The 15652-nt window shown below is 46.0% G+C and overlaps 1 protein-coding gene across 21 annotated transcripts in view; it reads right to left on the reverse strand.

Moving 5' to 3' along the window:
• Window positions 1-15652, reverse strand: part of CAMTA1 (calmodulin binding transcription activator 1) — an 848042-nt gene that overhangs the window by 581762 nt on the left and 250628 nt on the right. For 2 of the 21 annotated variants that reach the window (XM_072819838.1, XM_072819837.1), the window contains exon 1: window positions 6149-6262. The exons of the other annotated variants lie outside the window; for them this stretch is intronic. The gene's annotated coding sequence lies outside the window, so the exon portion shown is untranslated. Of the gene's footprint in view, window positions 1-6148; window positions 6263-15652 lie in introns of those variants that run through there. 21 annotated transcript variants of the gene reach the window in all.

A 15652-nucleotide genomic window follows, 5' to 3' on the forward strand; every position in this document is an offset into this window, starting at 1 on the left:
TGATGTTATGATGCACTTAATGTCAAAACTTTTATTAAAAGGGAGCTTGCTTCACAAAGGGTCACAATATGGCAATATCAATAGGATGAGGACTGAACTGGCCTTTTCTCTGGTCATGTAAAAAAGAAAAGGATTCCAGTAAAGGGAGACCTTCCCTGTCCAATGTCATAATAGTCTACGAAGTCATTCCCAGTGGATCTGCAGCCAGCTGCACCTCCAAGGGAGTAGCCTTGATATAATATTCTTAGCTTCACTTGAGCTCCATTAATTCCTTGGAAATCTGGGTTGGTCATTATGGGGGATAGAAACCATGAAGAAGGCCTAGGCCCTCTCTCTAAACAGCTTTTGGTCTTGGAAGACTAGGTACCTAAACTAGAAAGTGGTGGAGACTCTAAGACCACTAAGATCCAAAGTGGGCCATGGGAAATCCAGGAACAGCCAAGTGAACACAAGCTGGTAGAGTCAAAATAAGAAACCAACATGCAATGCCAGGGGAGAGGGTGTATGGGGATGCTATCCTTGGTTCTGAATCAAACTTGTGGTTCCAGGGCAGCAATTTCTTTTCTTTTTCTTTTTTTCAAAGATTTTATTTATTTATTCATGAGAGACACAGAGAGAGAAGCAGAGACACAGACAGAGGGAGAAGCAGGCTCCATGCAGGGAGTCCAATATGGGACTTGATCCCAGGTCTCCAGGATCAGGCCCTGGGCTGAAGGCGGCACTAAACCGCTGAGCCACCCGGGCTCAAAACAGCAATTTCTTACTGCATGCCATAACCCATTAACCCATTAGTGAATCCTTAAGTCAATCTAGGGTGGGAACTGATATTTCTTTGGAATGGAACAGAATGGAATGGGGTGGGGTGGGGTGGCATGAGGTGGCATAAGGTGGCATAAAGTAGAGTGGAATGGAATGAAACATATCAGAGTACACCACAGGTAGCATTGTCCCTTGAAACTTCTGTTCAGATAGTTCATCACAGGTAAATATATATGTGTATGTTCTGAGTCAGAACATGAAATGTATTTCTAGATGTCAAGGACAGATGTTGGGAAATAACTGCTCTAGGGTACAGTTGTTTCTTTCCATACTTGAATAGGAAGACTCCTCTCCCCAGGAATTCTAATGGAAGTTGTAACTAAGAAGCAGTGGTAGAAGAGAACACAGAATGAAAATCAAGAGAAACAAATAAATAGAAGACCACAACTACTAAGAGATTGTAAGAGAAGGGATGAGGAGAGACTTTTGATGTTTTTATATGAGTTACCTAAATTGCTGGGATTTTACCCTGCAAAGTTGAAGTAGGAGGCATGCCTCCCACATCTACTCCTAAAACTACAGGCATTTCAAAAAGAAAGTAGTTGCCTGGCAAACCCAGGGAACACTGGCTGTTTTATTATCAGTTCTCTCATTCTTTGGTCCTCACATTCAATGAAGGACTTTAACTCAGCCTTAAAGGCTTTACTGTAAACTAGGAATAATGACTATACCTGTGTCAGAAGGTGATGATGAGGATTAAAAGACTTAACTTATACCAAGTACTTCAAACAAAGCCTGAAATTCAATAAATGCTATATAAGGGTTAACTTTTTTATTTATAAATTCCTTATGTATTTTTTAAGATCTTATTTAAATTCATTTGCCAACATATAACACACAGCGCTCATTCCATCAAGTGCCCTCCTTAGTGTCCACCACCCAGTTACCCATCCCCCCACCCTCCTCCAGGGTTAATTATTATTATTATCACTTTACTTTGATATAGGTTTAGGTGGCAAACTCAAAGATTTCATATTACCCAGCCATTAAAAACATGCATGAGAATTTAATGCCTAATATACAATATTGGGGACAAAAACTCAGAAACAAAGCTATATAGTTTCAAATACGTTTTACACATGTAAGCAGTATATCAATCTCAATTATATTTTAAAAGAGTCCATAAAAATATTGGAAAAAATCTACTGAAATGTTTTTTTTTTTTTTTTTTAAATCTACTGAAATGTTAACCGCAGTTGGATTTGGGTGTGAGACCTTAGATAAATTTCTCTTTTGTACATTTCCTTCAACTTTTCAGGTTTTTTTCTACAATTAGTACGTGTTTTTATAATCAAAAAGAAAATACTTCAGAGACTCTAGCTCAAAGTCCAAATAGCTTTCATCTTGAAATGTGCCATTCTGCAAAGCAGGCAATAAAACAGAATATAGGATTGGGTACGGCAACACACCTCATTTGCATAGTCATGCAGATAAGCCAACCACCTAGCAGGACTATGGTATTTCTGACTTTCTGATCTTTCTGTGCCACTTCACAACTGCTGAAAATGGGGAATTTACCTAAACTTTTGATTTACTTCCAGCCTCAGGAGGGCAGACTATCAGAGATTACCTGAAACAACCCTGGACGCAGACACACCAGCTCAGATCCTCCTGCCCACACCTCAGCCATGGAAGTCAGGTAACAGTACTGGCAAACATGCAGGATCCCTACTATGTGCCAAGCACTGGGAGTGGAACAGCATCTCATTTAATCTTTCCCAACAGCTCTACGATACAGGCATTATCATTGCCCCTTTTCACAGAGAAGGAAGCTGAGAATTTAAAAAGCACAATAGCTGAACTATGGAAAGAGCCCAGATGTCCACCAACAGATGAATGGATAAAGAAGATATGAGAGTGGGGGAGATGGATGATAGACAAAATGGAATATTACTTGGCCATCAAAAAGAATAAAATCTTGCCATTTGCAATGACATACATGGAGCTAGAGTGTATTAAGTTAAGTGAAATAAGCCAGTCAGAGAAAGACAAATATCATATGATTTCACTCATATGTAGAATTTAAGAAACAAAACAGATGAACATAGTGGGAGGGAAAAATAAAATAAGATGGGAAAAGAGAGGGAGGCAAACCATAAGAGACTCTTAACTCAAGGAAACAAACAGGGTTGCTGGAGAGGATGTGAGTTGGGGGGATGAGGTAACTGGGTCACGGGCATTAAAAACACTTGATGGAATGAGCACTGGGTGTTATATGCAACTAATAAATCACTAAATTCTACCTCTGAAACTAAAAATACACTGTATGTTAATTAAATTGAATTTAAATTAAAAACTTAAAAAAAATTTTTTTAAGTAACATTACCGTTCTATCCTATGCTCTCCTTCAGGGCAAACTCCCTTCAAGAGTGTCCATATTGGCTGCCTTCAAATCCTCTCCTCTCATACTTTCTTAGGCTCATTCCTGTCACATTTTTACTCCCACCATTCCATCAAGACGGTGCTCGTCACAGTCACCAATGGCTTCCACATTGCCAAAGCCAGTACTAATTCTGAGCCTTTACCTTGCTTGTCCTTGCTTGTAGAAACACTGTCTTCACTCAGGCTCTCAGACTTCCATCTCTCTCTCTTGGTCTAACTTCTACTTCTCTGACTGCTCTTCTCAATATTTTTCACTCATTTCTCCTCATCCTGCCCTCTAAACACTGGAATGCCCCAAAGTTCAGTCCTTGGACCTCTTCTCCATCTCCCCCCAACCCCTGTCACCTCATGGAAACTCACAGCTCCAAACATCATCTCTACACTGATTACCCCAAAATTTCTACTTTCAGGCTGGACTTGTACCCTGAACTCCAAACTCAAATATCCAACTACCTATTAAATACCCACCTGCGTACCTGCTAGGCATCTTAAAATCCATATGCCTCACATGTGAGCCCTTGAATGCACCTCTCCACCCACACACACACAAAACATCCTCTCCCTATAGTTTCCCTATCTCAGCAAATGACACCTCCACCCTTCCAGTGGCTCAAGCAAAACACCTGAGAGCCATCCTTGTCTCTTCTGTTTAGAGATTCATGAGCAAATCCTGTTCATTCTACCTTCAAAATATGTTCAAAACCCAACATTTTTCCCACCTTCTTTGCTGCCCTCTTGGTTCCAGCTGCCAGCACCTCTCACCCAGAGGATTGCGCTGGTCTCCTGGCTTATGCCATATCTTCCTTTAAGATGACTCCTACCTCACTCAAAGTCAAAGCCAAGGTCCTCAACAGCAGTCTACTAGCCCTGTATGATCTGGCCCCACTCCCTCTATGATCTATTTCCTACCACTCTGCTACAGCCACGCTGCTCCCTTGCTACTCAGTGGACAGAACAGGATGCTCTTGCCCCAGGGCCTTTGCATTTGCATGTCTCTAAACTTAGAAGAGACTCTTCTCTCAGAATTCCACTTGGCTCATTTTCTCACTTCTGGATCTCAAACCAAAGGTTCCCTTATTAGTAAGGCCCTCCCTAATCACTGTATAAAATAGTAACATTCCCCTATGTACTCCTTTTCCTTCTCACCCACATGACTTTTTCCTATGGTATATATTACCACCTCATATTCTGCAATATACTATGCATATTGCTATACTGTTTTTTTTAATTGTCCCTCTCTGTTCTTACCACAGTCCCCACTAAAATACTGACATTTTCTCCATTTTGATCACAGTCCCTAGAATACTGTTTGACCCAGATTCAATAAATATTTATTGAATGAACAAGCAAACAAACAAATAAGCCTGTTCAAGGCCATCTGGCTAATAAATTCTGGTGGCAGGTTTCAGACCTAGACCTTGTGTCTCCAGATCCCACACACATCCTATCTACATTCTCCTGCCTCTGGTTGCCAAGACATGTTGCCTGACAACCTTACAAAATCAGAAATATCCAACCAGTATGCAGCCAGGTAAGAAGTCGGTATGAGGCCCAATGTGGCTAATAGAACCAAATATTTAAAATACAAGGTTTGTACCAGGAAATTTAGGACATATGATCATGATGCTAATAACATGCATCATGTAACACAGCTTGGATGAGTTCAGTATTGAGAGAGTGGTCCAGGAGCTGATCTCCATGCAGACCATACTGCACACAAAACCCCAGCAAGCATGTAACAAGGATTTACCCTTGACCTCAAGAAAGCTCAGAAGACACAAGGCAGATAGGCCAACACAAATCTACCTTTACTATCAGAGAAATAGTCCAAAACCCTGATCCTACCAACAAAGCCACTATCCCCTACTTCATCCCTCAAAGACTGGATTGACAGTCACCTTCATCTTCTCTGCTCATTTCCTGACGACCCCAGGCAGCATGGCATAGGGTATTTGCACCACATTATGCCCAAATCCTTTGCTTTAATTGGTCCTAGGCATTTCTATTTTTAGCTTCTTTCACTTATTTGGTTTAAAAAGTTAATCTCTGCATGATCCAATAGGAGTCCAGAGAATAGATAAGATAGTGAGACTAATCTACAGCATTTGTGTTTAACGGTTAGATATTAATTGACTTTTTTTAAGTGTGTAAATCGGTCCATATTCAGTCTTTGTAATCTGTTCATTCTCATTAATGGAGGAGCAATACTCATCAACAGCTCTATACTACATATCACCTTGTAAAACTATAGTCCATTTATTTTTTTAAATAAAATAGATTTATCACGATTTGAAATAAAGTCATTAAAATAATAATTAAAAACACAACTACAAGCACAATAAAAGTTCCATGATAATAAACCACATTTTAATGTATACTAATTCTCCTAATGATTTACTCTCTACATTTTACAGGGTCAAATCAATGTCTGTACAAAAAAAAGAAATTCAATTAAATTCTATTCACTGTATCTTTCAAGTGAGTCTATTGTTTGCTTTTGTTTCCTATCAGGCCATTTGTCAGTTGTTCTAGCCCAAGATTACAAATAGGAGGGACATGGCCCCATCAAGGTCAGGAGAAACACGTCCAGATCCTACCCAATCCACCTTCACCATCTCCTGTTCATTTGTCATTTGTGACCTTGCTCAAAGAGGGGAAGAGAAGGAGGAGGCACCATACTCCCGCACAAGCCGTGGGCCTGTGGGCTCTGACTCACGTGCCCTCCCCTCTTATACTCAGCCAACACAGGTACCTCTGTGCAGAAGCAGAAGCCACTTCTGCCAGCAATGGCAGCTTGGAGCTCAGACTGTCCCTCTCTGAACTTTCTCTTGCCCAGAAACATACACACAGGCAGTCCTCCCCTTCTGAAGAATATCCTGCCTGGGTGCTCAGAGCCAAAGAAAGCACATCTGCTCCCCAGTCCCTTCTACCAAAGCAAGTTACTTACCAAGTCTTTAGCATGCCTGAGTGATTTTTCTAGAATTCACACGTACATACACAGACACACAGATGATTTCTATGCTTGGGGAAAATGGCAGGTACTGACAGTTTGATGAGATAGAAGGATGGAGGGTGGAGGCAACTGGGGAGGATATGTCTGCCTGTCCCCTCCCTGCCACCAACAGAAAAGGGCATTGCCCAGTGATGTGCTGGAGCCAATGTATGGAGACAGTGGTCCTGGTCCTGGGCTGGGTCTGAGCTAAATGCCCCTTTTGTTATCACCACTAGGGCTCACTGGGCATGACATGACCTGCATATCAGAGATAAAGCCAGCTTCTCAAAAGGCATTTGTTGTGCAAAGCCCAAGGAGCATTAGCATGCAGAAAGGGAAATGTGACCCCAGAGGCTCACTCTAGAGTCATAGGGAGTCAGCAGTGACCACTAGCACCAGAATCCACCCACTTTTCAAGTAAGGGAAAACACATTACTGAATGAAAATTATTTACTTCAGGCTCCAACATGAACTAATGAGGAACCTGAAATAAGGCCAGGAGTGTGGGGCGGGGCAAGGTGGGAACCCTCTGGGCACCTGTGGGGTAATAAAAGGAAAAAGAAAAAAGAAAAATTAAAAAGAAAAGGCCATAAGTGGCTATTTAATATCTATGCTTTTCTTGTAAGTCTAGAAAGTCTAGTGCAACATATACATTTCCTTTCTGGAACCTTCCTGGCTCCATGGCCATGATGTCAGGAGAGCCCATGGAGCCTCCTTGAGATGCCCCCAAGTGAGCTGCACTGATTAAGCTATCTTCCTTTCCACTGACACAGGAAGAAGGGGTGCCTGTGACCCCCGAAGCTGTCACATCCGGGAGTTGGCCAATCCAGGCATTTCCAGGCCCTGCCTGCAGCAGAGCCCTCTTCCTCCAGAGAACAAAGGGTACATATTACCCAGGAGCCTCACTTCGACCCCAAGGAGCAAGAGCATCAGAAAAGGATGAATGAGCAGGCTGGGGGAGGCCAAGGAAGTGAGCAGGAAGTGGCAGAGGTTCTCATTAAACAAGACGGCCTCATGCTGGTGCTAGGCTTTATAAGTCTCAGCTGCACAATGCTTTTTAAAATATAGGTGCAATTTGGGCCTGTGGTTAATACTGTTTAATTTTATTTTGTACTGTGTAATATTTTCCCAAGCTGGGCCTAGAGTACGTCTAGAGTCTCACTCAACTCCAGACCTGGCTGGCCTGGCAAATGCACCTGGTCAGGCAGCTGTGTGCAAGTCCTTGGCTGCCCCACACCTCTCAAAGTCTGCAGCCACACAGCGATGATGCTGTGGGCCAGGCTCTCCTTGGCTGCTCCCCTCAGCCACTGACTCAAGATCTATCCTGCTGGCTGGCCCATGATCCGGTTCATTTGTTTGCACCTTCAACAACTATTTATTGCCTCCTCACTCTGTGCCAGGCAGTCCGCATCCAATTTTTGGTTTGGAAAATATGATCACTGTGATCCTCGTGGAAAGGAGTGAACTTCTAAAAGAGAAATTGCAGATTCTAATCTTGGTTCTACCACTTCCAAACTAGGTGACCCTGGGCAAGCCACTTAACATCAGAGTCTCCTTTCTGTCCTCCAAGGGTCTCCTGAGATGAAGCAGGAAAGCGCTCTGCACAGTGCATGGAACAAGGCAGGTGCTCAATAATTGATGACTGCTCCTTCATGGCTAATGTAGACAGCCTTCGCCAGTTCTCTTTGGGTTAAGGGAACAATCAGGGAAGAAAGATGTTATGTGAAATGGGAAGACAACCCCCATAGGACACTGGGGGCCTAGCAGGCCCATGAGGGCAAGGGCAGTGGGTGTCTGAAACCTGCCTTTCCTGCCTTATGGCTGTGCAGGAGTGAGGCCCGCTGCCACTCCCGCTGCCCCAGGGGCTCTCCAGCAGGAGAATGATGAGGGACAATGCAGAGGGTCCATTCGCCCTCTCCATGAAAACAGGGCAATAACTCCACTCAGCTGAAACACCCCATATCAATTAAATGCCAATATGTAAAAAGAAGAGGAAGAAAATGTTCATGTTCAGCATGCTAAGAAATAAGAAAGGAACTCTGTCTGTCTCAGGGCAGTCTCTGAAAGGGCCAGAGGGTCCTCTGTGATGGGGAGCTGCCAGCAGCTAATCAGGATCTAGAGAGCTACATGGGGCCCATGTTCTGTAGCCATGAATTTTTCTGAATCCCAATAAAGTACATTTTACTTTATCTGTGCAGATTATTTATAAATGGATTTTTCAATAAAAAAAAAAAAAACAGAGCTTAGGCCATATGATGGATTTTCCTTGGCACCTCCTTCAAGACACTTTCATCCCTGGCACCACCAGCCTGGTCCAGTAGTATCTGCCCGGATCAGCCCGAACTCCCCTCAGGCCACTGATTGGCTTTCAATAATTTCTCAGAACCCCGTGAGTAGTCACTAAATTTAAAGTCCTATCCTTAAAACTCACATTTAACTCAGTAAGTGCTTACTGATATCTTACTATAGGCAGAACACCAGGCGACCCAGGCGCTGTGCAGGAGAGAGGGGATGCAAGACAGAAGCAAAGATTTCCTGAAGCACTGGCAAGTTAGAAAAGGAAGCACTTTTGCATGAAACTGAGTGCAGGACAAGGAACATGGGAAAGGGTTGAAAGGAGGCTGGTGTTGACAGTGTGTGGATTGAAGAGAGAAGCGTCTATATCAACAAGAATATGTCTGGCTGTGAGATTACAGAAAATTGAACCTAAACCTGACCCAAGAAGGAAAATGCATTATCTCATGTCCCAGGGGGTTTGGAGGGACGGGTGATGTCACTGACATCATCGGGAACCTGTGTTTGTTCTTTCAGCTCGGACGCACTGACCTCGGGCTGCACCCACATGGCAGCACTTGAGTGGCAGCTGGGAGGTCACAACAGCTCCCTGAAGTCATCAGGTTCTCAAAGCCCAGAAGAGTGAACTCTCACACCCCCTTGAAAGAGCTAGGAAATTTCTCCCAGCTCTCCTGCACATCCCACTGGCACTGAGTCAGTGACAGCCTGCCCCTAAACCAACCACTAGTCGTGATGGGTTAGATTGATCCAATTTGACTCCCCATGGCTAGAAAGAGACCTGGCCTCTCCCCAAAAATCTGGCCATTGACACCTGTTAGCAAGAAAGAAGACGGGGACTGCTGTTGAGCAAACAATCAAAAAGCTGCCCCGCCTGGAGAAATTGACCTTTGGCATTAAGCTACCAAAATATACACACTTAGAAGCAGGGCGCATGTCTGTTTTGTTCTCTCTATACCCCCTGTGAGTAGCACAGTGCCCCGTATTCAGTGGGCACTCAAATGTTTGATGAATGAATGAATGCTAAAAGTAATCGAGGGACTGTCTAGAAATAGAATATAGAACATTCAAACCCCAGTCAGGTCTCAGGGAATCAGGACAGCAAATAGGATCACAGAGGTAAAGGACACAAATGCGTTCTCCTAAACTATGAACCCAGGGCACCTCCCAGATGACAATTTTGTCCAGCAAGGAAGCAAAACTTTCTTTCTCTCAATTTCACCTATTAATCAGATGAAATGAGCCCCAGATGCTCCCCCTGAGATATTACCAGGCTAAGGGAGGAAGGCGGCTATCACATGGCACAGATATCGTTAGCATCAAGACTTTCAAAAGGATGCAACCTTTTTATTCAAGTAGTCAAATGGATCTTTAGCTCGTTTGCTCTTTTTTTGTAAGATTTTATTTATTTATTCATGAGAGACACAGAGAGAGGCAAAGACATAGGCAGAGGGAGAAGCAGGGTCCCTGCGAGGAGCCCGATGTGGGACTTTCTAAGATTTTTTTTTTAATTTTTTTTTTTATTTATTTATGATAGTCACAGAGAGAGAGAGAGAGAGAGGCAGAGACACAGGCAGAGGGAGAAGCAGGCTCCATGCACCGGGAGCCTGATGTGGGATTCGATCCCGGGTCTCCAGGATCGCGCCCTGGGCCAAAGGCAGGCGCCAAACCGCTGCGCCACCCAGGGATCCCCCGATGTGGGACTTGATCCCAGGACCCCAGGATCACAACTAAGCCCAAGGTAGACACTCAACCACTGATGCACCGAGGTGTCCCTAGTTTGCTTCTTCTTTAACTAGTGTTGTTCCAAGACGAGAAAAATCTGTTCCAACTATTTTCAATGACATGCCCTGCTTCTCAATAATCAGTGTATGTACACAGACAGATGTACCTTTCATGCTTAGTATGCCCAGGTGGAGAAGCCCACCTAAAACCAAACAGTGCAGGTGGAGCCAAGGACAACACTGGTTTGGCTGTCACCCCCAGGAGAAGAGGAGCCAACAGGGAAGGAGGACATGTTTGGGGTGTGGCAAAAGGCCAGAGAGAGAGATGACCCCAGGCAAGAGTGGGGCCTAGAAACAGAGGCTGGACAGGAAGCCAGCAGTTAGGACACCAACCAGCATGAAGTCAAGGTCGGTGGCCTCGGCTTCTCCCACAGAAGTCAGTCTGTCCTGTCATAGGCATGACAGGCCTCATTTCTTTGGCCAAGATGGGTGATGCTGAACCACTCCAGCCAACTCAGACGCCCTTGACAGAGTCAAACAAGTGCCATGTTCTTCTCTACTTCCTCTTACTCAATCTAAGTACTGCTACACTTCCCAGTGTAGAAGGGCGGTGGACATTGATACACACACCTGAGGCCACCTGCTCCTTGAAAGGAGAAAAATCCTTCTCCAGGTTGGAAGAAAAAGTATCTCCCTGGTTGGTCTTTACTACATTCAGATTTGAGCTTCCACCACCAGTCCAGCTCTCTCTTCTGAATCCCTCCAACCCTACTGTCTTCCCTCCTGTGGCCACAGAGAAGCACCCCACCCCAGGCAGGTCAGGTCCCTCAAGTGTTGCTCTGCATCTCATCTTCTCTCACCTTCTCAAGCTTTCTCTCTTCTGTGTCATCCATTAGCCAAAATTCTTCTCCCCGTCCTCTCTCTGGCCCTCTCTGTTGATTCATTCCACTCCTATCGCTCCTGTCTCCTCCGTTTTTGCTAAACTTCTCCACAGCCGGTCTACCTTCAGACCACCAAATCCAGTCTGGCCTCTTTCCCACGTCAGCTTCCCAGCGGCCTTGCACAGAACTGACCACACACCCCCTGCCTGCCCCACCCTCCCTCTCACCACCGCTATCACCACCTCCTCCCTTCCCCAACCCAGGACTTTGAACCCTGCAGGATCCTGCCTGCCCTCCTCACTCCCACACCTGCACTCTCCTGAGGCATCTTAGCCTGGCTCATGGCTTGCAACAGCACCTAGTCTAGTCATTGGCAAAGAAACTTACTTGTCTGAGCTCCTGATTCCTGTGCCCAGCTGCCTCCTTGGACATATAATAAACATCTCACATTTAACATGTTGAAAATAGTCTTGTTTTGCCTCCTTAAACCTGTTTCTCCTCCTCGATATACTGCACTGCTCATCACCTGGTTACTGAAGTTGAAAACCCACAAATTCTTTGGTTCTAAGTCTAAGGGCACCTCAGAGCTGTGCACTGCTCCTCACCACCACTGCCAGGCCCCTCCGGTCTCACCTGGACACCTGCTCAACACCTGCTTACCAGGGACAATGGTGCCTGACCACACCCTGCCACATCTCAGGGCTCTCTTCTACTGCCCCCCCGCCCCCTCCCACCATGCCCTCCCTCACTTACCACCACCTCAGGGTTTCAGCAGCCAGTGGGCTTTCCTTGGCCCTGGACCACAACAAGCCCCTTCCCATCCAAGGCCCTTTGTAACTTCAGTTCTTGCCACCTGATGCGTACCTTTCCTAGCACTTCCTAGGCCACCTTCCTCCCTCCCTTCCCATCCCAGCTCCTCAGGGACTAGCCCCCGGAGCATCCCCCGCAGACCACCACTCCCTTCCACAGCACTTCTTACCAAGGATGTGGTCATGACTATCTATTACCTGATGGCTTTGGGCTGAACCACGTCCCCATCAAATTCCTCTTGAAGTCCTCATTCCCCATGTGAGGCACCTCCCTCATGATGGGATTAGTGGTTTGATAAAAGGAAGAGAGAGACAGAGACAGAAACAGAGACACAGAGAGACAGAGAGAGCTCTCCCCACCATGCCAGGACACAGTGGGAGGGTGGCCATCTGAAGGCCAGGAGGCAGGCTCTCACCAAAACCCAAAGTGGCCAGCAGCTTGCTCTTAGGCTTCCTGGCACCCAGGACTGTGGGAAAATCACTGACTTGTTGAAGCTGCCTGTCCCACAGTATTTTGTTACAGCAGCCAAGCTGACTAGTGCACTGATTTACTTTCCTTGCTCCCTCACTAGCATGTAAACTGCAAGAGCAGAAAATGTCTCTGGCTCTTTCACCATTATGTTTGCTCCCCCGCAAGCAGGATGCCCCACGGGGACAGGAACCCAAAGGGTATGACTGTCACACTGGCTCCCGTTTTGCATCTACAACCTGCTGTTTTTTATGAGAAGAAAATGTCTACTACTTTAAATCTAAATCCAAATGCAAATTAGAGCCAGGACGTATTTCAGATCCAAAACATGTTTAAAACCACAAAAAGGGAGGAAGGGTTCATGCAATGGTATTTCTTCAGAAGGAGTCTTTCACTGCAAGAAGGGGAAGCTTCTGTCTGTCCCTGCCTCCTGTCTGCAATGCAGCTAACCCAGCCTTTCCTACGGCATGCGCCACAGAACGTTCTCTCCACAGATGTTCTCCCAAAATAAAGCAAAAAGGATGGGGAAGCAGGGGGAGGAGGTAGAAAGGTGCTTGTGGTCAAACTAGTTAGTGAAATGCTTCAGACAACCGCCCCTGGAGGCTGTGCCTCAGCACATGCTTGAAGGCCTTGTGGTACAGATACCCCCGTGACTTTCCACCAGCACTTTGAGACTGGATCCGGCTTGCTCTTGAGGTCTGAATCACGTCCCCAAACAGATATGCTTGAGTCCTAACTTGGTACCCGGGAATGTGAGCTTATTTGGAAATAGAATCTTTGTGGAGGTGATCACGCTAAGGTGAGGTGGTACTGGGGTAGGGTGGGCCCTACAGAGGGCACAGCTGTCTCACGTGCCCGGCCATGTGCAGACGGATGCACCAGGGAGGAGGCCATGGAAGCAGAGACCAGAGGGATGCAGCTGCAGGCCCAGGAACGCCAAGCATCACTCACCTCCACCGGAAGTGAAGATGAGGCAGGTTTGTGTCTGCTGGCCCTGCTGGCACCTTGCTTTTAGACACCTGGCCTCTGAAACTGTGAGAGAATGAATGTTTGTCACTTTAGGCTGCTGGGTTTGTGGGACTGGTTACAGCAGCTATGGGAGACTCGCACACCTGCCACCCTCATAGCACAGGTGCTGGGGCTCCCAGAGCCTGCTCTTCAGGCCTGAGCATGAGCCCCACGGTGGCAGCACTGCCACTGGGCAAGAAGACTCCTCACGAGGACTTCGTTGGGCCTTCCCGCACAGCCTCACTTGACTCTCAAGGATGGTGTCTCCCCTGTCACTCACTGGGTGCTAAGAACTTATGAGGGCATCTGATAGACAGTTCTGTGTCGCGCACTCCACCATTTAACCCTGTCTCATCTTCTCTTCCTTTCATCACTTTTTGCATCAAAAACATTTAACTGTATTATGTTTCCTTATAATTTACCTTAAATATATAATCTAATACACAGCCATTCATTGAGCATCAGCCATGTGTATAGAACCGAAATCCTTTCTGGAACAAGGTGGGATATTAAAATATGTACACTTTAAAAATGTAATTGGACCATATAAATCATCACAATAAACCCTTTATTCATTCATCCTCATGACCCCTGGCACTGCTGCATGACATTCAAATCCCTGGTTATCTGGCTCGGGCTCTTTTTCCCAGCTCCCTCTGCCAGCCCTACCCTCCACCCAGCTACCACCGTCTGGTGCTGCGCCCACTCCATCCCCACTACCAGCGCAGTGCTTCTGCCTCTGCCTCCTCCCTGCTCTGTCACCACCTCACCAAGCCCACCATGACACTGACTGCCTCAGAGCCTTGGCACAGCCTATGTCCCCTACTTAGAATAGCCTTCCTCCTGCCCTCTCCAGTCTGTCTGCTCAACTCTATTAAAAATCTGGCCTAGCCATCACTTCCTCCAAAAGGCCTTTCCTGGTACCTAACACTCACCCCAGCCCCCTTGTATCTATGTGCCCTTCACAGGGGTAACATCCCATAGAATAAATGGTTTTATAGACACCACTACCCAGAATGGACACAAGCTAGAGCAGAAGGAGCACTCAGGGAGCTTGGGGTGGCACCATCTTTATCAATAGTTATGAAATTGTTTCAATAGGTTAATAGCCTGTGAGCGCAGGCAGCTGGCAGCCCAGCTGAATATATATCCCGGGCTGTGTGGGACTCACCTTGAGAATACGTGTGTGTTTACATGTCTGCCCTGCTCAGGACACGACTGGATTTTACCCAATTTCAGAGCCTTGGCACCTGACATCATACCTGGCACAAAGGAGTTACTCAATTAATATTTGTTGAACTGAACCAAACTCTTTCAGGCAAAGACAAAATGGAAAGACTGGGGATTTTCCCAGACTGTCACATCGCCTTGGTGAGCCAAATAAAACCTGTTCCTGGACAGTCTGTTTGCTCAGATGGCGAGTCTGTCAGATTTCACAGCTTCAGCGACCTCATGAAGCTCTGACCTGAAAATAAATTGAGAGGGAATAAAAAAAGAAGAAGGAAGAACAAGGGAAAATGATCTGCTCCTTCTGAGGCCGCTCTTCTGGCAAGCACACTCCAGTCAGTTCCAAGAAACAAAAGGAAATCTTCCTTGTGTCAGAAAAACCGACATAAATCTCCAACAATTCTGCTTTCTGGCAACACTTTACGTGCTCCTGGGAAATTGGAACCCAATTCTCGAACAATTTCGATGCAGAAGGCTTGTCTTGTATTATACAAGAGGCCACAAAACTTTCCACAGTCTGGAGAAAATGTATGCTGCTTTGGATGGCACATAAAATCCAGGGGTGCGAGGGCTCGTGGCCATAACATCTTCCAGTGTACCCATGACCTGCAGCTCACTGGTTTCCCCTGGCGGCCGGAAGCCATGTACACCATAGGTAGAGGAGTGGCCACCTCAAAAAGAAGCCACCAACGTGGAGCAGAAGGCCCCTGTAATGGAATGAATGGTGTCCCCCTGCCAAATTCACACATTGAATTCCTAACCCCCAGCACCTCAGCCTGTGACTGCATCTGGAGATGGGGCCTTTAAGGAGGTGATTAAGGTAAAATGAGGTCCTAAAGGTTGGCTGTAATCCAACAGGACTGGTGTCCTTACAAGAAGGGAGACACACCAGGGATGCACACATGGAGGAAAGATGGTGTGAGGACACAGCAAGGGGCAGCTGTCTGCGAGCCAAGGAGAGAGGCCTAGGGAGAAAACCAAACCTGCCAATGCCAGATCTCAGGTTTCCAGGCTCCAGATCTATCAGAAAATAAATGTCTGTGATTTAA

The sequence above is a fragment of the Canis lupus genome, chromosome 3 (assembly GCF_048164855.1).
Source record: "Canis lupus baileyi chromosome 3, mCanLup2.hap1, whole genome shotgun sequence".
Classification (NCBI taxonomy): domain Eukaryota; kingdom Metazoa; phylum Chordata; class Mammalia; order Carnivora; family Canidae; genus Canis; species Canis lupus.